This window comes from Diorhabda carinulata, chromosome 8 (assembly GCF_026250575.1).
Source record: "Diorhabda carinulata isolate Delta chromosome 8, icDioCari1.1, whole genome shotgun sequence".
NCBI classification, from domain to species: Eukaryota; Metazoa; Arthropoda; class Insecta; order Coleoptera; family Chrysomelidae; genus Diorhabda; species Diorhabda carinulata.
Window position 1 is genome coordinate 23,515,591 of NC_079467.1, and position 26,214 is coordinate 23,541,804.

At 30.5% G+C, this 26,214-nt stretch overlaps 1 protein-coding gene and 1 non-coding gene across 2 annotated transcripts in view; one reads left to right on the plus strand and one right to left on the minus strand.

The window, feature by feature from the left end:
• Nucleotides 1-470: 470 nt before the first annotated feature.
• Trnaa-agc (transfer RNA alanine (anticodon AGC)) lies at nucleotides 471-543 on the minus strand. Its single transcript has one exon. It is a non-coding gene; the product is annotated as a tRNA-Ala (tRNA).
• A 5,812-nt stretch (nucleotides 544-6,355) lies between these two features.
• The window catches only part of LOC130896925 (potassium channel subfamily T member 2), a 179,460-nt gene continuing 159,601 nt past the window's right edge, over nucleotides 6,356-26,214 (plus strand). The window contains exons 1-2 of the mRNA XM_057805320.1: nucleotides 6,356-6,645; nucleotides 25,548-25,845. The gene's annotated coding sequence lies outside the window, so the exon portion shown is untranslated. The remainder of the gene's footprint in view (nucleotides 6,646-25,547; nucleotides 25,846-26,214) is intronic.

Consider the following 26,214-nt stretch of genomic DNA (forward strand, 5'->3'; position numbering starts at 1 on the left):
TTTTCGACCATACCTCGTAGAATAACTTTTAAACATTCAGTTATTCTATACGTTTATAACTTTATATTATCAAACTACGATTTCAAAAAACAATGTAACGAATTTCGGAGATTGTGTTAAATAACTGCACCAAACTATTAATCATTTTTTTCCAAATAATATTCATTCTATAAATCAGGCAGTTATCATAGGCCCATTTACTTAATAATCGGACTCTACTGTAAATTGAAATTCATAAGAAGTTATCTACGTCTTATTTTATTCTTTACTCCATAGATGTCGCTGATGTGTATTGATCGAAACCGCTAGTTTTCTTATTAAGCGCAAGATGGCGATATAATAACAATTAAGAAAAATAAGAAATGACAATTATTGTCATGTGTGTTTTTTGTATGATGAGTTTTATCATTTTTTTAACATAAATTATCATTTTTCCATTGAACAAGTATAAGAAAAAACTAAAAAATATTTGGAGGTGCCGGGCATCGATCCCGGTACCTCTCGCATGCTAAGCGAGCGCTCTACCATCTGAGCTACACCCCCTTACATATAACGGACCAAAATTTTGATTTGTCAATACTTTTTTAGGTTAGTTTAAGTATATATATATATATATATTATTTAATTAAATTAATATTACTAAACATTTTCATTCAATCAAAGAAACTTTTTTTTTCATCTAATTATTAATAAATTTTATTAAATTGATCGTTGTTTCGTGAATTTAATCAATGATATATATCTATTAAGTTTTACTTTTTCAAAAGCATTATGAAATGTTTTTGTATCCATTTTACGATAACCTAATCCTAACCTCATTCCGTCTTAGTTGCAATCTCATCGTTATCTAAAAAACTTCAATTTTTGAAATGGAAGAAGATCGTTTTCATTTAGTAGAGTGAACTTTTCATGGACTACAGGGATTTATTAAACTCGATTAAAAGCAAAGACACTGTTTTGTTTTTTGTTTAATTAAATCTTTGCTTCGGTTTATTTGGAAAACATTATTTGAGTGAATTCGAATAGCCTACAGATATTGATTATATATACTTATTCTGTGTAGAGGTATGAACTACAAAAAAATAACATTTTAATTTAGTTGTTGATGAAATGTGCAGAAGTTTGTGATTGAAATTTCAAATTGGTAGAAACCCCTAGACGATACCTATTTCTAACAACAACAATTTGTTGTTAATTTTCTTATTTTCTCTTCTGATTAAACTTTATAAAATTGAACATATATAAATTCTTAATATTTTATACCTCAATTTAAAGTTTTTTAATATTTTAGTTATTCGAAACTGATCAAAAAAGGTTTGTCCTAATCTGCGGGATTATAATTCTTTACATACGTACTTTCGCGTGTAAATTAAAACATTTTATATATTCCGGTAGAGTTCATTTTAAATTAAAATATATTTCCGGGAGATGTTTTATCTCAGTTCCCGCTAGTTGCAGTAATTTCAGTTGAATATTTCCTGTACACTTTTGTACCGTGTTTAAAAGCTTCGTGACTTTCGCGTTTAAAACTTTTCAAGACAGAAGACATAACTAGAGAATATCATCAAACAAAACTGACTCGAGGTTGTTTTTATATTGTCGTTTCATCGCAACGCGTTCTTTTGATGCGATATTTCGAGACAAATACCCTTAAAACGTATTGTTCGGAGAAGTTTGTTGTCTATAAACTATCTAGAACATATGTCTGACTGGTTGCGATAGTTTTATTTCAATTTGGATAGAGGAATTTTGCTGTTATGCTTAGCATTATCATCACTTTTCTATTTGGAGAGTATCTTACCTAACCACCAGGCGCTACAGCCCCGTGTGGGCCTTAATTTCCTCAACAATTAACTTCCATTTTGTCTCTTATCTTTAAGCACCATCCCGTGATTCGAATAGTTCGGAAATTATCCGTGAAATTGTCCAACTATTTCATTTTTCGCCTCACTCTCTTTTTAGGGAGTCTTCTATAGTTCTCTTGCTTCTTAATATCAGTGCGATCACTTAGTTGGTTGTCCTTTTAACTTCAACTTTTGTATCTTCCATTATCAAGTTGTATCAAAAGCTTTCTAGGAACTTCCAGGTGTTCAAGTCGCTTTGAATTAACTTTAGTACAGTATTGCCACAAATGTCCCGAGGATAAACTCACTTCTGCATATTTCTATTATCCCACAGTTGAAAAGCGCACTACAGCTTCTAAAATTTTTAATTAAAAAACCATCTAACGGATATATTGATAGATATTTTTAACAAAACATTTGTTCTTAATTCAATCACATCTAACTAGGCAATTTTAGTGACAAGGCTGTAAAATCGCAACGAAGGTTCTGTCTTTAATACCGAATAAAATCTATTGACATGATTAAGTTAGTGAAAGTGTAAAGTGTGTTTAAGATAAGTTAAAGTGACATTTCAAAATTGAAACATTGCGAATTCTATTTCGAGGCAATAAAAGTAAAGTAGTACAGTGTAAAGACCTCGGTGAAGGACGTAAAGAAGTGATTGAATTCTTCTAGTGTGGAAACCGTTCTAACAATACTCCATTTCGGCACATTTTTTATCACAATTTCATATTTTATGAAAGGAACACACAAAATCGGGACAAATTATGATTATAAAAGACCAATAAAAGACCGAAAACTTGTATTAGCAATATTCCGTAATAATATTAAAAATAACCGTAAAATTTTGTAATAGTAAGTAGGTTTTATTACTTTCTTCTACAAAAAAGACTATAGCAATGACAATGTTAAATTTATGCAATTATATGATGACCAGGATTTAATTGCAACAAACATCCTGTTGCTATTATTAGACACTGATTCAAGGAGGTTAGCTCCCAACTTTATCAACTGGCTCCTGTTTGAGTTCAGGAACAAATTTTGTGTTCAAGTGTATCATCCTCGTCTTCAGAAAACCTGCAGACGATAATGTTTTTTGTATCTATTCCAGGGGCGTAGCTACCGCCGTATCAGCCGTATTAATGATACGGGGCCCCCGAACTACAGAGGGCCCTAACGTGTGTAAGCAAAAATTAGTGAAATTTTATCTCCAATGTCACTTAATCTCGTGTTTCCCGGGAAAAAAACATATAAAAATCTTGTTACATTTTTTTATTTACTATTTGCAATCATTAATCCTGTTTCTAAAGCTCTACATCATGAAAATAATGACTTACAGAAATTTAGTATTTTATTAAGTAATTTTTTAAATAGACTGGGCTAAATAAGATATCAAAATTCGTTCATTGGTTTGCTAAATGAGTCCAAAGATTTAGCAAAAGAGTGGAACGTAACAACTGTTTTTAAAAATAAAAGACGAAAGATAATGAAACGTTTTTTTGATGAGTTATCACAAGATGAGAGGATTGCTGTTTCATATTAATTTCTCGAACTAAACAAAGATTTGAGAGCCTTTGTGAACTGGGTAATATGTTCCAAGTATTACAACCGGAGAAACTCCTATCTTCTTCAAACGAACTGATAAAAAATGCTTCCGGAAAAATAAATCTCAGTTAATCTTTATGGACAATCAATTGCTCTGAAAACATGCATAAAGTTTTCCAGAGGTGGTAACAGCATGCTCTCTATACTTGACACATCCAGCTGAAAGAAGTTTTTCAAAATTAAAAGTGATAAAAAATTACCTAAGGACTTTGATGGAGCGGCTCTCAGAATTGTTAAAAAAACTGAAATCGTATTCAGCTATAGATGATTTAATACCGAGAATTTACCGAAAAAAACGCAAGAAAATTGTACATTTAATTTGAATTGTTTGGCTAGCTCAATTTCTAGGAGGAAGCGATAACTTATAATCAATAAATAGTTATTTTAATTTCATGTAATCATTGTTGTTTCTTTTGTGAGAAAATTGTACCTTTCATTTGGGCTCCCCAACTAATTTTGATACAGTGCCCCTCCAAAGCACGCTACGCCACTTATCTATCCTCTCAAGATGTTCCTTTTAGTGATAGTATCCGAGACCGTAGGTTATTCCTATTTAGGTAGGTAGTTATCTGATTTTTCACGATCGTAGTTTCCTAGGAAGCGTCTAAGTGTGCCTAAGACTGGATATAGACTTTCATGTTATCGCTAAATTGCTTCGAAAGCAACTATGAAAATTTCTGTGTCAAATATTTACTCTTTAGCTTGTGGCTCCATATTTATTGGATACACCCTAACTGTTAAAAAATCTCTATTAATTCAAATGCTCGGCGCACTCCAAATAATAATTTTTTGATACGTTCTATCTCAAACCTTATCTACTGTCGTTAAATTCGTTAGTTAATTAGTTAGATTTATCGAAAATAATAATAATTCCCAGTTTGATGTTGACTTTAGAAAAACTTTGATAAACAAAATTACTATAATCAATTAACTAAAAATTTGTCATATCTAGAAATGCGTCAGAGGAGGTCCTATCGTACATTTCACGTTTCCACTGTTTTTTGTTAATCTCTTTTTAGAGAGGGGATGACTCTCCGCATGTTGCTGACATTGAACCATATTCGGTGCCCCAACAGGACCGGTTCTATTCATATCCTGGAAGTGAAATTATTTTTATTCGTTCACAACTCGTCCGACTAGATTCGCTTGCTCTTGAAATTTAATTAACAATTTATATCGCTTTGAAACGCTTAATCAATTTCAGCAGTCGTGCTGTGGTCTGCTTCAAATTAATGGATCTAGTAATAAATTAATAATTAGGTAGTTTTTTAGTATTTCATTAAATTGGTTGGAAATCCTCAAATAACACAAGAGAATTTGCAACAGTTTTGAATTGTTCCAAACAACTATTTTCAATCAGTTTTGGTCACTTAGTAAGGTCCTAATATTTAGAAAGTAGCTGCCATTTCTAGTGAAGTGTATAGTGTACAATTGGGAACGGCTGCTGCAAGAAACACCACCAATATACTACGTTAAAAGTATAAGGAGTCTTCCCACAATCTCCATTCGAATATTCAAATGAAATAGTTAAAAAATTCCTTAGAAAACAACAATTATTATAACCATCCAACCCCAATTCCTCGGCCCCTAGCCCCCACTGGTATCAAATCTCTTCTCATCTCCTCCACCATTTTTTCTGAGTTTTTTCTACCTTCTCCACCTTTCAGTAGTCGTTTAACCCAACATCGGTTTTGATTGCTCACAAGGTCATATTCTGTCTTCTCCTATTCCATTAACTTAAATACACCGTGAAGTTCTTCCCTGAATCTTGTCATGGGTTTTATGTCGTCCATATACACTAGACATTAATGTTTCCATAAATTAAACGTCAGGTTGTTATAAGACTTTCTCCTAGTATAATTTCTTGTACATAGATGGAGAAGATTGCTGATAATGGGTTTCCACGTCTCAGATCTATTCCTATCTTATAAAATCGTTAGAAGTACTGACTTCCAAACCTTTGTTTTGGTTATTTGGATCGTCATTTCAACTCGTCTCTTTAATTTATCTGGTATATTTAACCCATTGGCTCATATATTTTTTTCTTGATGGTATCATATAATAAGTATTTGCAATCGATGAATAACATTTGGAGATTTTATTCGTAAGGATCCTCTGGATGTTATTTCTAAATAAAAGTTTGGTGTATTGTCTATTTACCTGCTTCAAAACTTCATTAGTAGTCTCCTAAATGAGCTGATATACTGTGGTAGTTAACACGTTATTTCTTGGGATCTTTCTTGTGGATTGGTTATACCAATTTTCAGAGATCTATATTTTTAAAACTATAACCATATCCTTGTATATTTTGAAATCTCTATCGCAATTTTGTTATCTCCTGCACTCTTATTCTTCATGAGTTTTAATCATTCTATCATCTCCTCTTCCCGAAATGCAGTGATTCCCAAAGTGATCCAGGTGTACCCCCAGGGGTCCACGGAAAGCTTTACAATAGGAGTCTACTTGAATTTCCATAGTTTTTTTTTTAAACTGTTTTACAAGGAAAAAAAGTCTTTTCTAATGCATTTTTACCTATTTCTTCCCCATCGGGATGATGATTTCCACAAAATCGGAAGCAAATCTATTTGTTTTCTCATTCGATATCCCTTTTTTCTTTTCAGTAAATAAGGTCGAGTGGTTACGGAACATTTTAGGTGGGCTTAGGTTTCGTTTCCCTATGTACGATACTTCTAACAATATATCACGTTTTTTCTACGACTTTTGGTGTGATATTGAAACTTTTAATAATTTTTATGGTTCTAATTGGTGCAAGTAGAAGCAAATTTAATAGTTTCTATATCAAATGTTTTTAGTTGCGCTTTCTCATTGAGCAACTTTCTCCCTGTCCTCTCCCCCGATCGATCTACTCTGGCTCTACCCCTTACTGCATTCGAGCACTACTGTTTAGTAACCGTGTTCAAGTCTCGCATCCAAGACCTAACCTATAAATTCGACGTACGCAGACAATGGGATAATTTTGATTGGTACATGACAACTGAGTTCGTATATTTCGCGCCAAAGTTTTCGATAATATCTCTTGAGTAAACTCTCTATCTCGTCTATTTTCTCTATACTTGACTTTCACTTTTTTTTGTTGATTTTTATTTTGTTATTGTGTGATTATTTTCTGTGTCCTTTTGGAGTATGTGTTGAGTGACTTGAGCTCTTTTTAAAGATTTTTCTGAACAAATTAGAGGTAAATCAATCAGCTGGTGAAAAATAAAATAATTCATCGTTATAATCTCATTTGTCTTTCTATCGGTTTTATTATTATATAACTGACTCTCTTGCAAATTTATTTCTTATAAATACCAAAAATAGTTATCGAAATTTTGACGAAAATAATTATTATAATAATAATTTAGTAAACAAGAAATTGTTTGTAGAATAACACTTTTTCAGAAGTATTATTTTTGAATAAAAACAAAATTTTAAATTGTTTACATTTGTGTCTGCTTTGGCACAATGGTCAATTTCAAGAAAAGACCCTGTATTAGATCTTGTTCAATCATTATAAATGAAAAATCAACATGAAAAGCGAATAGAAGAAATTGCAATTTGCTGCGAGAATCGAAAGAAATAATTTTCTCAAAGTATTCTTAAGACTTTTAATATTAAAAAAAAAATGATGAGAATTGCACCTCTTCATCACTTTTTACCATGTATGCAGTTAAAATTATTTTGAAATGTATTTATATTCTTATTATTAGTGAAAATAGGTTCAGAATTGATTTTCTGAATCCGATTGAATCACAGAACCAAATTATTTTTAATACCATATACGATCTAACCCTTTAGGGCATCAATATTGATGATATATTCATGTTTTTATGACGTATCTGCACAGATTTTTCTTCGAAATTGTCTTATAAATCAGTCTGGTAGTTTTTATTATATATACATAAGAATAGAAAAATCATTCTTAGAGGTCGTTAATCATATGCCATTTTACATAACTTTTACATAAATTATAAAGTTCCACCTCTCAAATTGAATTCAAACATCTTGTGTAGCGTTTTATTTGACAGTTTTGGTTTTGAAGGCTCTATAAGAAGCTCGATAATTCGAAGACATTTTCAAACGGTTTTCACTTATAACACTGATAAATGTTTGATTTAAGCTCCAGATACCAATATTTTTATGTGATAAATTGACCTGTTTGGTCTCGCTTACTTTTTTCTGTTCGGGAACAAAATCTTACACCAAATCTCTTCTGAAACTGATATGCCATTTTAACCTCTTAGAGTAGTAGAAAACAATTTTTCTCGTGATAGTTGCTTAGCAAATGAAATTCTTTGATGTCTAGTGTGTGTTTTATCCATGTTTCAACAGAAATATGGTTAAAAAATTCAAAACAAGAGTCCATAGAACATACGACATATTAAGAATATCATTTTTTGTCTTCGCGAAACTTTATTCGATAATAAAAGTTATGTGGAAAATTGCATCGTGAAGTTTTCTACCATTAAACTACAAAATAAATTTTAAAACTAGCCGGGATGTGGCAAGAGCGCAAGCATAATAATGGCACTTATAAATTCGTTAATTTATATACAAAAATTGAGTAAGAATTAGAAAATACTTTCTAGAAAACCTCAAATTTTATAAACTGCTATTCAATATGCCTAGAATGTAAAACGTTAAACAGAGCAAACACCTCATTTTTGGTGTTATTTCTTCACGAATTATGGCTCTATCTGCTTTAAGATTCACAACAAAAAATCATTATTGATATCTTTTCCATCATCTCATCTTAATTTTCAACGAACGTCTTGGCAAAATTCCAAATCATTGACTGACCTACATTTTTAGAACATTCGTTTCAATATTTGTAACTGTTGAGGACATCTGATACTGTTTTTACACCAGAATATAACAAGGAATAAGTAACTATTTTATTTGAATACGTCAATTGAATAAATTAAATTCGCATTGTTGGAATATTTACTGTGATTTGAGAAGGCAGTTTAAGGAAGACATATTTTAGTGAGCGACAGCAGATTACGTATTCAGACGCAATATGGAAAACGTGAATACAAACACTGAAAATTCATTCAATAATTTATTATAAGAATAAGGAACGTCGTAGAATTAAAAATTGTACATCCTCTAATACTCTACATATTGGAATAGCACGCAACTTCCGTCAAATTCCTTGGAGGAGCCTTGACTAGTTAATCTGAAGGGTGGGACAGTTAGGGTGAGATTATAAAACCGACCGTTAAAGTTATTGAAATTATTGTATTGGTATCGATTTTATATAAGATTTAAAATTGATTCGAAGTGGAAAAGAATCGAGTTAAAGTAAAAGCATGTTTAGAAATACAAAATATTCTTTCAATTCTTTCAAAATCTCGGCCTAGTTATCAATAATATCGTTTTCTAATAAAATGCTATACAAGAACTGGAAACTTATCGTCAAAATGTTCAAAAAATGTTTTAGTATTCTATTAGAATCGAATGGATACTGCTAAATATCGATGTTTAAATTTTGCTCATGATATGGTATTATTCACGGAAACGTCTGTATTTCGTACTCAATTCAAAGACCCATTCACTGTCATTTTGTGGATATTAACGTTGTATTGTACTCATAAAATAATATGTCAAATTAATGATGATAAATTTTACAACCGACACAAGCCGGGCTCAATGTAAAGTCTACAATATCTCAGTTATACGAAGCTGAGTAAAGTCTATGACATATACACTGAGAAAAAGAAATCTATTGAAATTATATCTTCAACTATTACATAATCTATGTATATAAAAGAATATTGACAATTAATGGCAACACTTATTCTTATGATAATGCTTCAATTTATATTTTTAAATTAAAAACACACATAAAATTAGTATGTTTCTAAATCTGAACCATCCTGAACTTTACACAGATCCTTCATTTCATCTATGGATGATAACAATTTGTTTAACCGGAGATGGCGATATCACAGATAAAACTAAAAGGGTCTAAATAAACCGCAGTTGTTGTAGGTTACATCGACGACAACATAAATAAAGTTAGAATAAGGGAAAAAACGTATAACTACTACTACTACTACTACAGGAAGTAATAATTATAATATGACGGATAAAGGAAATCTACCTTTAATATCTAGTACTGTAATCCAATAGAAAAATACGAGGGTTGTTCAAGTACAAACCGGAATTTCGCTATAAAAAATTTTATTATTAAATTACAGAGCCAAAATTTTGCACAGTTTTTCTATATAGTCTGTACACATCTCCGGAAGCTGTCGGATGCTTTTTTGTAGAAATCTCTCGGCTTGTCACGTACCCAATCGCGCTAAAAGTTTCTACCTCCGCATTGCTTTCGAATTTGGACTACGCCAAATGCCTTTTAAATTGAGTCAATGAGGAGGGTGTCTCGGTGTTTCCGGTCAACGTTTCTATCGTAAGCTGAGCTCTATAGTTCATTTCATAGTCTATCAACAAAATTCAAAATTTGAGTTTTGTATTATGGTTTGCAAACAAAAAACTTACCTAGTATTTCAATTTCTTTAGGACATATTGGCATTAAACATTACAGAATTGTAGTTTCCGCTCCAAATTGTATAAATAATTCCACTTTTTATGAAACTGAAACATGCAAACGCCTACCACTTACATGAAATCGATGAAATATCCAATTTCGTTGCCAAAATACGATGCCTAATCCTCACATTTTATTTCACCAACCATTGGCGTGTCAAAGGGGAGTTATCAGGAATCAAAGCCCTCAAAGTTTATTTTAATTTGGAAACTTTCACTATCACCCTGATACTCATGAGTTCCACTACCCCTTGTTGTCATTTGTTTCACTAAACAACATGTCATGCAGTGTTCAGTATCGAACTTGTTTAAAATAAAAAGAGTTGTCTTCTATTATTCTTCAGAAACTAAGCACTAGATTTTAAAGCCAATCTACAAGTTTCATGTTATAGAAAAGTGTCGGATATACTCACAAAGAAGAAGATAAAATTTTGTTTTTCACATTTATCGGTAACAGAAATGTAGTTGTTAAGATGAATCTCTGTTTTGTAGTAAAACATATTTACAAACTTAGTAAAAGCTCGAGACGTTGTTTGAGCTCGCTGAAATAAATTATTATTATGCTTAATCAATTTACTTTAAGGAACAAATTTATCAAAAACATCGTAAATATCATGTTTTATAATCGGTTAATGAGAATATCGAAAATATTGTTCCGTTTAGGCACAAAACATATTTACAAACTTAGTAAAGCTCAAGAAGTTGTTTGACCTCGCTGAAATAAATTATTATTATGCTTAATCAATTTACTTTAAGGAACAAATTTATCAAAAACATCGTAAATATCATGTTTTATAGTCGGTTAAAGAGAATATCGAAAATATTGTTCCGTTTAGACACGAAACATATTTACAAACTTAGTAAAGGTCAAGAAGTTGTTTGAGCTCGCTGAAATAAATTATTATTATGTTTAATCAATTTACTTTAAGGAACAAATTTATCAAAAACATCGTAAATATCATGTTTTATAGTCGGTTAAAGAGAATATCGAAAATATTGTTCCGTTTAGGCACAAAACATATTTACAAACTTAGTAAAGGTCAAGAAGTTGTTTGAGCTCGCTGAAATAAATTATTATTATGTTTAATCAATTTACTTTAAGGAACAAATTTATCAAAAACATCGTAAATATCATGTTTTATAATCGGTTAAAGAGAATATCGAAAATATTGTTCCGTTTAGACACGAAACATATTTACAAACTTAGTAAAGCTCTAGAAGTTGTTTGACCTCGCTGAAATAAATTATTATAATGCTTAATCAATTTACTTTAAGGAACAAATTTATCAAAAACATCGTAAATATCATGTTTTATAATCGGTTAAAGAGAATATCGAAAATATTGTTCCGTTTAGACACGAAACATATTTACAAACTTAGTAAAGCTCAAGAAGTTGTTTGACCTCGCTGAAATAAATTATTATTATGTTTAATCAATTTACTTTAAGGAACAAATTTATCAAAAACATCGTAAATATCATGTTTTATAGTCGGTTAAAGAGAATATCGAAAATATTGTTCCGTTTAGGCACGAAACATATTTACAAACTTAGTAAAGCTCAAGAAGTTGTTTGACCTCGCTGAAATAAATTATTATTATGTTTAATCAATTTACTTTAAGGAACAAATTTATCAAAAACATCGTAAATATCATGTTTTATAATCGGTTAATGAGAATATCGAAAATATTGTTCCGTTTAGGCACGAAACATATTTACAAACTTAGTAAAGGTCAAGAAGTTGTTTGACCTCGCTGAAATAAATTATTATTATGTTTAATCAATTTACTTTAAGGAACAAATTTATCAAAAACATCGTAAATATCATGTTTTATAATCGGTTAAAGAGAATATCGAAAATATTGTTCCGTTTAGGCACGAAACATATTTACAAACTTAGTAAAGGTCAAGAAGTTGTTTGAGCTCGCTGAAATAAATTATTATTATGTTTAATCAATTTACTTTAAGGAACAAATTTATCAAAAACATCGTAAATATCATGTTTTATAATCGGTTAAAGAGAATATCGAAAATATTGTTCCGTTTAGACACGAAACATATTTACAAACTTAGTAAAGCTCTAGAAGTTGTTTGACCTCGCTGAAATAAATTATTATAATGCTTAATCAATTTACTTTAAGGAACAAATTTATCAAAAACATCGTAAATATCATGTTTTATAATCGGTTAAAGAGAATATCGAAAATATTGTTCCGTTTAGACACGAAACATATTTACAAACTTAGTAAAGCTCAAGAAGTTGTTTGACCTCGCTGAAATAAATTATTATTATGTTTAATCAATTTACTTTAAGGAACAAATTTATCAAAAACATCGTAAATATCATGTTTTATAGTCGGTTAAAGAGAATATCGAAAATATTGTTCCGTTTAGGCACGAAACATATTTACAAACTTAGTAAAGCTCAAGAAGTTGTTTGACCTCGCTGAAATAAATTATTATTATGTTTAATCAATTTACTTTAAGGAACAAATTTATCAAAAACATCGTAAATATCATGTTTTATAATCGGTTAATGAGAATATCGAAAATATTGTTCCGTTTAGGCACGAAACATATTTACAAACTTAGTAAAGGTCAAGAAGTTGTTTGACCTCGCTGAAATAAATTATTATTATGTTTAATCAATTTACTTTAAGGAACAAATTTATCAAAAACATCGTAAATATCATGTTTTATAATCGGTTAAAGAGAATATCGAAAATATTGTTCCGTTTAGGCACAAAACATATTTACAAACTTAGTAAAGGTCAAGAAGTTGTTTGAGCTCGCTGAAATAAATTATTATTATGTTTAATCAATTTACTTTAAGGAACAAATTTATCAAAAACATCGTAAATATCATGTTTTATAATCGGTTAAAGAGAATATCGAAAATATTGTTCCGTTTAGACACGAAACATATTTACAAACTTAGTAAAGCTCTAGAAGTTGTTTGACCTCGCTGAAATAAATTATTATAATGCTTAATCAATTTACTTTAAGGAACAAATTTATCAAAAACATCGTAAATATCATGTTTTATAATCGGTTAAAGAGAATATCGAAAATATTGTTCCGTTTAGACACGAAACATATTTACAAACTTAGTAAAGCTCAAGAAGTTGTTTGACCTCGCTGAAATAAATTATTATTATGTTTAATCAATTTACTTTAAGGAACAAATTTATCAAAAACATCGTAAATATCATGTTTTATAGTCGGTTAAAGAGAATATCGAAAATATTGTTCCGTTTAGGCACGAAACATATTTACAAACTTAGTAAAGCTCAAGAAGTTGTTTGACCTCGCTGAAATAAATTATTATTATGTTTAATCAATTTACTTTAAGGAACAAATTTATCAAAAACATCGTAAATATCATGTTTTATAATCGGTTAATGAGAATATCGAAAATATTGTTCCGTTTAGGCACGAAACATATTTACAAACTTAGTAAAGGTCAAGAAGTTGTTTGACCTCGCTGAAATAAATTATTATTATGTTTAATCAATTTACTTTAAGGAACAAATTTATCAAAAACATCGTAAATATCATGTTTTATAATCGGTTAAAGAGAATATCGAAAATATTGTTCCGTTTAGGCACAAAACATATTTACAAACTTAGTAAAGGTCAAGAAGTTGTTTGAGCTCGCTGAAATAAATTATTATTATGTTTAATCAATTTACTTTAAGGAACAAATTTATCAAAAATATCGTAAATATCATGTTTTATAATCGGTTAAAGAGAATATCGAAAATATTGTTCCGTTTAGACACGAAACATATTTACAAACTTAGTAAAGCTCAAGAAGTTGTTTGACCTCGCTGAAATAAATTATTATTATGTTTAATCAATTTACTTTAAGGAACAAATTTATCAAAAACATCGTAAATATCATGTTTTATAGTCGGTTAAAGAGAATATCGAAAATATTGTTCCGTTTAGGCACGAAACATATTTACAAACTTAGTAAAGCTCAAGAAGTTGTTTGACCTCGCTGAAATAAATTATTATTATGTTTAATCAATTTACTTTAAGGAACAAATTTATCAAAAACATCGTAAATATCATGTTTTATAATCGGTTAATGAGAATATCGAAAATATTGTTCCGTTTAGGCACGAAACATATTTACAAACTTAGTAAAGGTCAAGAAGTTGTTTGACCTCGCTGAAATAAATTATTATTATGTTTAATCAATTTACTTTAAGGAACAAATTTATCAAAAACATCGTAAATATCATGTTTTATAATCGGTTAAAGAGAATATCGAAAATATTGTTCCGTTTAGGCACGAAACATATTTACAAACTTAGTAAAGGTCAAGAAGTTGTTTGACCTCGCTGAAATAAATTATTATTATGTTTAATCAATTTACTTTAAGGAACAAATTTATCAAAAACATCGTAAATATCATGTTTTATAGTCGGTTAAAGAGAATATCGAAAATATTGTTCCGTTTAGGCACGAAACATATTTACAAACTTAGTAAAGCTCAAGAAGTTGTTTGACCTCGCTGAAATAAATTATTATTATGTTTAATCAATTTACTTTAAGGAACAAATTTATCAAAAACATCGTAAATATCATGTTTTATAATCGGTTAAAGAGAATATCGAAAATATTGTTCCGTTTAGACACGAAACATATTTACAAACTTAGTAAAGCTCTAGAAGTTGTTTGACCTCGCTGAAATAAATTATTATAATGCTTAATCAATTTACTTTAAGGAACAAATTTATCAAAAACATCGTAAATATCATGTTTTATAATCGGTTAAAGAGAATATCGAAAATATTGTTCCGTTTAGGCACGAAACATATTTACAAACTTAGTAAAGGTCAAGAAGTTGTTTGAGCTCACTGAAATAAATTATTATTAAGCTTAATCAATTTACTTTAAGGAACAAATTTATCAAAAACATCGTAAATATCATGTTTTATAGTCGGTTAAAGAGAATATCGAAAATATTGTTCCGTTTAGACACGAAACATATTTACAAACTTAGTAAAGCTCTAGAAGTTGTTTGACCTCGCTGAAATAAATTATTATTATGTTTAATCAATTTACTTTAAGGAACAAATTTATCAAAAACATCGTAAATATCATGTTTTATAGTCGGTTAAAGAGAATATCGAAAATATTGTTCCGTTTAGACACGAAACATATTTACAAACTTAGTAAAGCTCTAGAAGTTGTTTGACCTCGCTGAAATAAATTATTATTATGTTTAATCAATTTACTTTAAGGAACAAATTTATCAAAAACATCGTAAATATCATGTTTTATAGTCGGTTAAAGAGAATATCGAAAATATTGTTCCGTTTAGGCACAAAACATATTTACAAACTTAGTAAAGGTCAAGAAGTTGTTTGAGCTCGCTGAAATAAATTATTATTAAGCTTAATCAATTTACTTTAAGGAACAAATTTATCAAAAACATCGTAAATATCATGTTTTATAGTCGGTTAAAGAGAATATCGAAAATATTGTTCCGTTTAGGCACAAAACATATTTACAAACTTAGTAAAGGTCAAGAAGTTGTTTGACCTCGCTGAAATAAATTATTATTATGTTTAATCAATTTACTTTAAGGAACAAATTTATCAAAAACATCGTAAATATCATGTTTTATAATCGGTTAATGAGAATATCGAAAATATTGTTCCGTTTAGGCACGAAACATATTTACAAACTTAGTAAAGGTCAAGAAGTTGTTTGACCTCGCTGAAATAAATTATTATTATGCTTAATCAATTTACTTTAAGGAACAAATTTATCAAAAACATCGTAAATATCATGTTTTATAATCGGTTAAAAAAGAATATCGAAAATATTGTTCGGTTTAGGCGCCCCCCTAAGTTAAAATTATATTAACACCTCTGTCACCAACTCCACACTGTTTATTGCTATATTCATATTTCATTCCTTCAAATGATGATCTTTATCTGATCCTTTATATCCAGAAATTTATTCTAACGACTTTGGAACACGAGTTTACGTAACAGTATTTTATCGTAGAATTAACACAATAAATTATTATCTCTACCCATTTATTTAATTACACATAGTAGGACGTAAACGATCAATATTATCAAGTTTAATTATGATCGAGAATCATTTTTTATAAAATGAAGTTTGTACTTGCGACTAGACTTAATTAATCGAAGATTCGGTTTCTGACACCAAATATATCGAAAGTTGCTACAAGAGCAAAAGCACACCAAGATCTACCACAAGAAGAAAAACGGAAAACCCTGTGGACTAATCCACCACGATAAACGATTGAATTTACATTGTAATCTTGTGTCCGCGGCTGGAAATTTTCTGTTCATGGTATAAGGTCTCAGTTAAAGTATTCATAAGGGGTGAATAATTAATATTAAATCGCATGCTACCAGCTTTTCAACAAAACACGATGTACAAATGAAAAAAAAGTTGGAAAAGCAGAAAACACCCCATTAAAAATTTACATTAACCAGAACATCCCCGAGTACAATCTTCCAAAATATTTTAACTTTAATACGTTGGGTTTTAAGGGTTTATTTCTCTGTAGTTCGCACATTTCTTATAAATGAAATATTTTACTTGACTTCGTGTAATTTTATCCGTATTATGAATCTTCCTCAGTCTCTTCTTTCTCATGCATGATTATTGTCCTTCCAGATGAGTTGTCCATAGACTTGAAAAACCCAGATGAAGATGTCATTCTTGTTATTATTGTCCTTCCTAGTATGAAATTTCTAGCTGTTGGACAGTTTTATTTGGAGTACTCAACCCACGACACCATTAGAAATGTCTGTCTTTAACCTACCGTTGTTTCTGCTGCACTATTATACTACTAAACTTTCTCAATTTAATTCGATATTTTCTTATTCTGGTACTTCATAGTTTCTTTTATTAATTCCTTCACCATATTTTTCATAGCATTTATAATTATTCAGCTGTCTCAGATTTTGCTCTTTCCTACCTGTTCTTTTCTTATTACAATTTATTTCTAGATAAAATTTCGAATAATCGCGTCATGTACAGCCTCAATCTTTTCGAATATTAGTTAGTACTGAATAACTGAATAATCAAATTTCGATTATAAAGTATATAGCAACTTAAAATGTTCGTATCTACCTGGGACAACTTGTACACCTCAAACTGTTACCGCTTCTGTAATAAAATACCGATTACATAAAACTCCCATGAAATTTAATATTGTTACGTAATAGAAGAGACAACAAGTAATAGGAGTTAGAGTTAATGGATGGCTATACACGAATCACCGTAACCCGTATTAATAGTGTACATGAAATGCGAACTAACTACATTAAATGCTTCGGGCGAATCCACTTCGACAACCTCGTGATCAAAAGGATTCCATAAACGGGAACTTTAGGTAATTAATAACATCCAGCATATATCTACGAGGAAGCGATGATTCCGTATCAGTTTTTTTTTATTCTGAATGTTGTAGAGATGATTTTGAATAATTCTGTTTAACTAAAGAAAGATTAAATACTTCAATCAAATGATTTTGTAGCAATCATAACGGATTTTTGAATATTAAGATATACAGATAAGTCTCTAAATTCATAAAAAGGTGCACAACTTTGCACGACTTTTAGGTCTCAATTTTGTCCTACTTGAGCGATAATATCTGACAATGCAATAATTCGATCAAAATATCCGATATTTATCCCGATTAGATTTCTGTTTGTATCATTTGAATGAAACTAAATAAGATAGAACGATAGAACTAGGGAGCGAACTACGTAAATATGCATTCCCAGTTTTACAAAATCAACATGCAACAATCAACAGAACTATACAGGTTCCTTCACGAAAGTACTCTGTGACTAGTGCCCTGAAAATTTGCTTGCATGCGTTTCCCGAAATGCTCGTTTCAGCTAAAATAATTTCAGTTTTCTGAAACATTTTTGCAACGCTTAAAGCTGTTTCATTGTTTGTTTGTTGATATGGTCGCTCCAGACCAGAAAATTTCAGTTTTTTCAAGTTTCTGCAAAAACCGTTAATTAGAAATATATAAATTTACTGACAAAGTCCCTTTAATTTAAAACGTAGAATCCATTGGTGAAGAGAAAAAGGGGGGTTGCCATTTGAAAAAATTAAATTTTCCAAGATTTTAGATAGCGAAATTCGGCATCTTTTTTTAAACACCCTATATAAATTTTTGTCAAGGTTTTCTCAGATTTTGAAAGATGTAAGTGTTATTTATCCAAATCTCAAAAATATTAGACGTGACTCACTTGAACTTAGAAATATATTTTTTTTTTAGTGGAGATGGACTTTAGGCGGTGGACTTTTCGGTATAACCGGAAGTTTCAGAAAACACTAATTGATGCTAATTATTGACAAAAGCGTGTTTTTTCTATAGTTTCTTCAAACTATATTTAGTTTCCGTTTTAGCATATTTGACTCTTTAAATTGATAAAGTTGTTCACTGTTCATGCCATCACTGCCTTTAGTAGCTCTCTAAATTCTTCACTGGGTATTTTTTTTCTTTATTTATACACCGACTCTGAATACCTGCTTCAACTTCAGCCTCTGGCAGTACTATTTAGGTATTCAAAAGCATTTGATTCTTCACAAATTGAGTCTAGGATACTAATTTCATATGCAACAGAATCATCTCAATGAGATCGGTCTTCACAATCATTATATTCTGAACATGATGGCATGAATATTCTTTGTATTATAACCAGAAAACCTAAACATCTTGAAATCTCCTATCACCAGGCATACAAAAAGTTTTCAGTGTCAAGTTAGTCAGTTTCCATAAGAGTTCATCTACCACTAAGCTAACTTATGTGTATAAGTGGGGGTGCAACTCCCTATTTGCAGTAATAGAAATTGTGTCTCGCCCTAGATTAATTTCTGTTGTTCTATTAGATAATAGTTGTGCCATCCATCTGGAGGTTGTCCCATCCTCCTCTCGCGTCTAATTCTCTTAAAAGCCTCATGTTGAGTAATGTCAATACCTTCTATGTGAAAATGCACACACTTAGTTTTCTTTATTCGTCAGAGAATTCTGAATTCCGTTTGTCGTAACTAGGGACTATTTATTCTATCACTACAACATATTTTTAATGTATTATTATCAACATTTAAACTTTAAGTTAACAAGGAAAATAAAATTAAGAAAAATCGGCCGAAATTTGAAATCTCGCCGAAAATTCAACTTTCGTCCCTTGTACTATTTATTTGTCTATCTTAAATCTTAAGTAACAGCTCTTGTATCACATTATATCGAAATACTCCAAATTTGCAATTATTCTTTTCCCCAATATTTTTGTACAATTTTAGTTTGGTTACTAAAGGTTTCACTGTAGTAGTATGATAGTCAATTTTTTTGAAGAATTCTAGCCAACAAAATCTCATGTCGTGTGGTATACCAAACGTTTTTCAATTCCCAAAGTAAACAAAAACAACATGGCTCTTTCAGTGTAGAGTTTTGGATTATTTATAACGTTCCAGCTTTATTTTTTCTGAATTATTCAACAGTATGTACACTGAAGTAATTTTTTATGATAAAAATACGCTTACACGACATGAAGTTAATACTGATAAATGTACACTGCAAGATAAACATTCCAACAACTTGGGTAGTTATGGAATGAATTTACCTGCAATCAGCAATATCAATGTTTTATTTGTACGTATTTCTTTATTGTTAATTATAATCAAATTGATGAGAATGATTTTAGGCAGTATAAAAAATACGTAAAACATAGAAAATGATAATTCAATGCATATTCAATTTCCTTCATTGAATGGTTTCGATTTTCTATGGAATTAAACATTAAAAAAGTCAACAATTAAAAGATGCAACAAAATAAGAATAAAAAAATACAATTATTACTTTTAATCTTTAGTAGAAGAAAAATGTGGTTGAAACTATTTACTCATCCTGTTTGATCAAGAAAAATCTCCTCCATCGGCTACACAGCATGGAAAGAATTGTGGCAAAGTTTGTACCTCGAACTCTGACCAACAATCAGGAAGAAAATCAAGTTAAACATGGCGTACTTAGAAAAAACTTCTTTAAACTGATCTAGACTTGCAGTACAAAATCCAAACTGTTAATAAGTCATGGTTATCACCCAGAATCAGAGCGAACGTTTATTCAATGGAAGCTTCCTTCGTCGTCCCTTCTAAAAAGAGTCAAATCAAACATCAAGAACAATCCTGTTTTGTTTTTTTCTTATTAAAAACGGCGTATTTCATTCCAAATTTATTCCTCTAGGCTAGAGCAGAAGTTCTGAGAAAATTACGCAACAAAACAGACCCGATTTGTGACAGATTCTTCCATCATGATAATGCATCTGCATATACATCCATTGTTCAACAGTTTTTGACTAAAAATCTCCACGCATGAAAATTTTTTTAATATCAATAATTTTTGAGTCCACCCTCGTAAAAACCTTATGACGCTAATTCTGGTGATGTTTTATGTGCTTGTTAAAATGCAGGAAACTGCCTAAAACTCACGAATACCTAACAACTTGGAGTACTGTGTATCGTCATGTGATTGTGAAGGAAACCAAAGTAATGGATTAAAACTAAAGCACAGGACGAAGCAGAAAAAACCTTAAGTCAACTTCAACGTGCTAAAGGTGACTTTTATTACGACACAGAAAAACTTTAATTTGTAATTTGTAGAAACGCTGGTTGATAATGAAACAATTCGTTTATACTACCACTACACCCACATGGATAATTATACTGTCTGACGATCGTATTCAGCCTCTGAAGTCTCTGAAGACGAGAAAATGGTTCAACTACTATAACTTGAAGAAAAAATATATAAAATGAGATCTGTGGCTCTCAAATTAGAAGTAATTTGAAAATAGACCTAAACAAAATCGATGTTTACCCTCGTATGTGGCAAATTCATATATTTATAATTATGCTGGAGGCGCCCGCTGCAAACACGGCGCTGTCGCCAATACTTCAAATATTTGGTTTATTTGTTATAATCTTTATTCGGATAATCGCCTTAGAGACCAAAAGTAAATATCTTAGTCACTGAAGACGAAAACTTTGTTATCTGAAAGCGCTTAGAATTGTGTAACTATGAATGTTGATGTATAAATGGTATAAATATCACCAAGGGAGTGAAACACACATTTAAAATAGACACCAGAAACATTATAAAAACATGCAGCGATAGAAAACATGTTTAACTATTCCTATTTTTCTTTTACTGAATTGGATTTTTTATTTACAAATATTGACGCTCTTATAACAAATAGTTCCCATCGTATTTGTTTGAATACTACATACAAATCCAGAAATTATACCCCGTATCATTTTTTTAATTAAACACGCATATTTATTTAGTGTAATTATTCTCCCATTGTTTCGAATGTCCTTTAATCCTTAGTTTCGATCACACAAAGGATGTGGGTTAATAGAGATTCTTTGTTCATTTTCTATCTTGTACCTCGGTAACTGAGCACATTCTTTCGATTTTTGGTTGGTACAAGGATTTGGTTTATAGGAATTTACACAAAAATGCCGGTCATATGTTTTCTGATGTGAAAAATAAACGTTAAACGGGCTGAAACATTGAAAGTATTTATTCAAGTCATAAAACGTAAAATTTATGTCGCTTCAATACTATAATCATTATTTTCATTACATAATATTAAATAGTACAATAATTTAATCAATTTAGATACTATAAACAAGTACGAATATCATTCATAAATATTATACACAGTTTGATTTTTAAATGTAAGACTACCGGTATTAAAAATCTTGTTTTCCACCACACAAACCAAAACATTGTTTGCTTTTAAATTTGGAAATTTGGAAATATTTGATGAATACATAAAAAAATTTTCGTATTTGACTTTAAACTAACTTCCTCACATATATCAATTGTTATGTAGAATGTTCGAATGCCAAATGAAATAAAACACCAAAAGTTGAATATAAATTGACATTAATCAAAGTGACATAAAGATAAGATACTCAGCTTCAAACCACCTTTGAATTTCAGGAAAAAACCTCAATATATCGATAGAAAGATCTAACAATTCTTTATTTAAAAGATTTGGTTATACTAAAACAATATAAAACGACTACTGATGATAATTCTAATAAGACTAAAATTTTATTTACTTTGAAACTATCTCTGACCTAGCCCCATGAGGGTGCTAAATCGAGCACTTCGAACAATCCGCCATAATTCTAAAATAGCACCCCAGATACAAAGCCGGGAGAAATTTCCTCAAGTCTATTTGGAAAGAATCGATTTACAAATTTACAAATCTAATTTCTCTTAGTTTGATTTGGAGTTAGAAATATTGAAATATCTCAAATCCTTTTCAAACTTGAAACACATACATAAAATGGATGTCTGTTAACCACCATCAGTTTTTTAACGAACGATGAAAAAGCATTAAATTAATAAAAACTAAATAAAATAACAAATGAAACAATGAAAAAACTTACAACAAATGATAAATTTATTGAAAAAATAATAAAATTCGCTTTAACTGTGTATTCAAGAAAGCATTTCGAATACAAAGCAATTATAAATTAAAAACAACTGGGAATTATCCACGGAGTTGTTTTTAAAAAGGTGGGTCCTTGACTGAAATAGGAAAACCGGCTCCATAGAAGGCAAAGACCGTTCCATCTGCAGGCAAGATCATGTTGTCGGTTTTTTGGAATACGCGTGGGATAATTTTCATTGACTATTTTGAAAAAGAAAAAAAGATCTGAGCGAAGAAAAAACAGTCGAATTTGGTTCAGAAGAAAGTGTTGTTCCACCAAGACAATGCACCAGCTCATACTTTAATAAATTAGAGTTTGAATTGCTACTTTATTCGCTATATTTAGCCCCCTCGGAATATTTTCTGTTTCCAGACTTAAAAAAATGGTTATGTGGTCAAAAATTTTCACGCTATCAACAGAATTGTGTCTTTGTTCCAAACCAAAACGAAGTTACTAATTGATGCGACCTATCGATAGCCAAATATGTAGGCAAAGTTTGAAATGTCACTACTAATCGAAAAAAAAAAAAAAAGAAATCCATCTACTGCTTATGGCGCTTACTCTTTGTATAAACCAGAACAAATCCAGATATCCTTGGCAGTTTTACGTTTCTGAATTTGTTCTTCTTATACGGAAATTGTTCCGCAAAATAATGAAATCGTAGAAAGTTACTTTAGTTTTCATTGCGATTTTTCCGTTTCTTTATTATCCGTTACATTGTCTACCGTTTTTATGGTTTTAACAACTACACCGAGACGAAGTTTTTTCACGGTGGAGTGAATTTTCCTCACAATCATTTCATTTTACGTCACATAAACCAACAAACTGTAATTTTCTTAATGTTTCTTGTTGCCAACTTTTCGTTGAAGGGAACAGAAATAAATAATATGAAGAAAAATTAATTTCAATAATCTATTTTTTATTATACTCCATTCATTTAACGTGAAAAGCTTTTATGGGTGATTCCATTATAACTGTGATATTCAATGTCCTGTATTGTTTTTTTGTACTAGTCATTAATTAATAATCAATTAATAAAAATTTTGTGTTAATTGAATAATTCTTAAGATATTTAAACATTATTTTTATACAATATAACTTGCCACTTAAAGAAAACTTATACTACATCACTTGAATGTCAGTACCGTGTCATGTCCATTCCTAGAATTTACCGATAAATTATTAATTTTTTTTGTCGTAACAAATGATTTAAACTAATTACCTTATAAATTCTAATGTTTATGATCAAACTGAGGAAAATTGATGCACTTGTTGTTTAATATCTTAAGTTACCATGTCAGTACCGTGGATAAATGAGTCAGTACCGTGGAACTCAAAATCCGACATTTGTGTCTTGCTCGTGATACTTTGAAGTTGTAGTAAATTCCTCTTAGAGTTTTATTTTTACAGTAAAATAGATGAATAATATGCATAAAAAAGTTAAATTTTAAAATCTTGAAATTTTGAATACAAAAAATCACAGTTAGAACGGAATCACCCTTATATCCGAATAAAAGTCTTCGAAAAGTTACTAGTTAGCTCTAACTAGTACCACAACAATTTTTGAATATCAAAAAATCATAATTAAAGGACAGATTGTTTGCTTGCATTACAATAAAACACAGCATCTAGTTATCTAGAAAATTAAACAAAATAGTGCATGTGAATTTCATAATAACCAATCCCTCGTACACAAAAATAAATTGAAATACCTCGGAATCCACTTAGATCGAAGGTCAACAAGAACTCACATATTTGTGGAAATAAAACAGTTAGGGATGAAACCAAGAGCATTGTTTAATTGGCTGATTGACAAAGTTATGATGAGGGAAATATGGGTTTACGGAATACAGGGGTATGGGGTGCAAAAGAAAGCTATTCGGAGAGGCGCGGGAGATATGAAAATGGCTCTTGAGAATTTAGTCGCTTTGTGCGAATGTGTGAGTTTTACAAAACCGGTGATTAGGCGACTATAGCGCATAGAAAATTACGCAATTTTCGCAATTATCCTCACTTCAATAATGCGCCAGGTGCTCAACTGGGTAAACCGAAATCCGCGCGTCCAAGATCAAAAACGTAGACAGTCTTGTCTGTTCGGAAGCATGTAGTTACTTTTCGTATTTAACACATAAATTAGGGGCCGCTCCCTTACATAATTAAATTGGTGCAAGAAATGATATTGGTCAGAGTACTTCCCAAATTAATCACGGCAACAAGCAACAATTGGCGCTTCTGGAATGCAACAAATTCAAATTATAGATCGTTACTTTTTTATTAAAGGCGACGCATAGTTAGACTTAATTAAAAGCGTTTTGTGAAAATTTTAAACGACTTCTCCGTGTCTCGACTGCAAAATTTCAATATTTATAACTGAAGAACATGGTTCAGACAGGAATGAGCAACTTCGTTCGTAAAATTTTCCCTGGGAATTTGATTTCCAGAAGAAGTGACATAAGTTGGCCTCTGTTCAGTCCCTAAATTTAACACCTATAAACTTTTTTCTGTGGGAGAATGTCAAATCTAATGTTTACGCTAATAAACCGACTTTTTTGGTACAATTAAAAGAAAATATCTGTCACGAAATGGCAACTATAACGGAGAATAACTGCCGAGCCGACCTAGGTAATCTTAGTGCCCGATTAAATGAACGCCGTGAGCGCAATTCGCATTTCGACGATGTTATTTTAAGAAAGAAATTGCCAAGCAAAGTATTTCAATATAATTTCAGTATAATAGAGAAAATTATTAAACAGATTGTAAAAATAGTATTTCGTTTTTATACTGTGGTAAAATATTACGACGAAATATCGTTTTTGAGAGAATTTAGAGCAAGAACGGTAATATTATAAAAGTTAACTAATTTTTCACCAACCCTATTCACAAAAAATGTTACTTTTATAAATAAAACATTTCCAATTGTTCGATTAAATATAAACTGAGATGTAAGGGAAAAAATTTGCAAGAGTATTCAATAATTCACCAAATATTTTATTGTCTACACATTGAGTTTAATAATTGACTCAAGTCAATCACATTAACAGTGTTAAAGTGACAGTGCCTAAGTTTAACGTGCATTATATCAACATCAAAAATGACATTTTAGAAAAACTGAAGTATTTCTTCTCAAACACAAGTTTCCCATATTTTTCTTCATATAATAGTATCCCAAAAATCATCACAATCGATTCCCAAAACGAAATTAGCTACTCCTCAGGAGCCCCGAGCCCACCGGTAGCTGAAAATGCAACTCCTTTTCCGGGTAGTTTTGACAGCCCTTCGCGGGGCAGTTCGAGCAGCCTGGCTAGCAGGAGTTCGCGTTTGAGGTAAGTGAACTTACTGGACACCAATAAGTGAGATCAAAATCTTTTGGTGTCTATATATATACACATCGATCAATAAGTTCTTCGTCTAATAAAAAAAAAACGGTTTTAATAATTAATATGATTTCCTACAAATAATACAATATCTTGAATCTTTTTCTAAAATGAGCTACTATTTCATTTGATTCAGAAACTTTTTCCTCGCTGCACTTCTTTTAGGTCTGATTTGTGATCAGATCTGAATATATGGTGGGTGCGTAATCAATTCGAAGTTCAAATCATTGAATTTCGTCATCGTTTTCATCTAGTATATTGTTTTAGTCTTTTTAAGGGCTAACCAGACTTTGCAGTCTTGTCTTCTTTGGTTATATA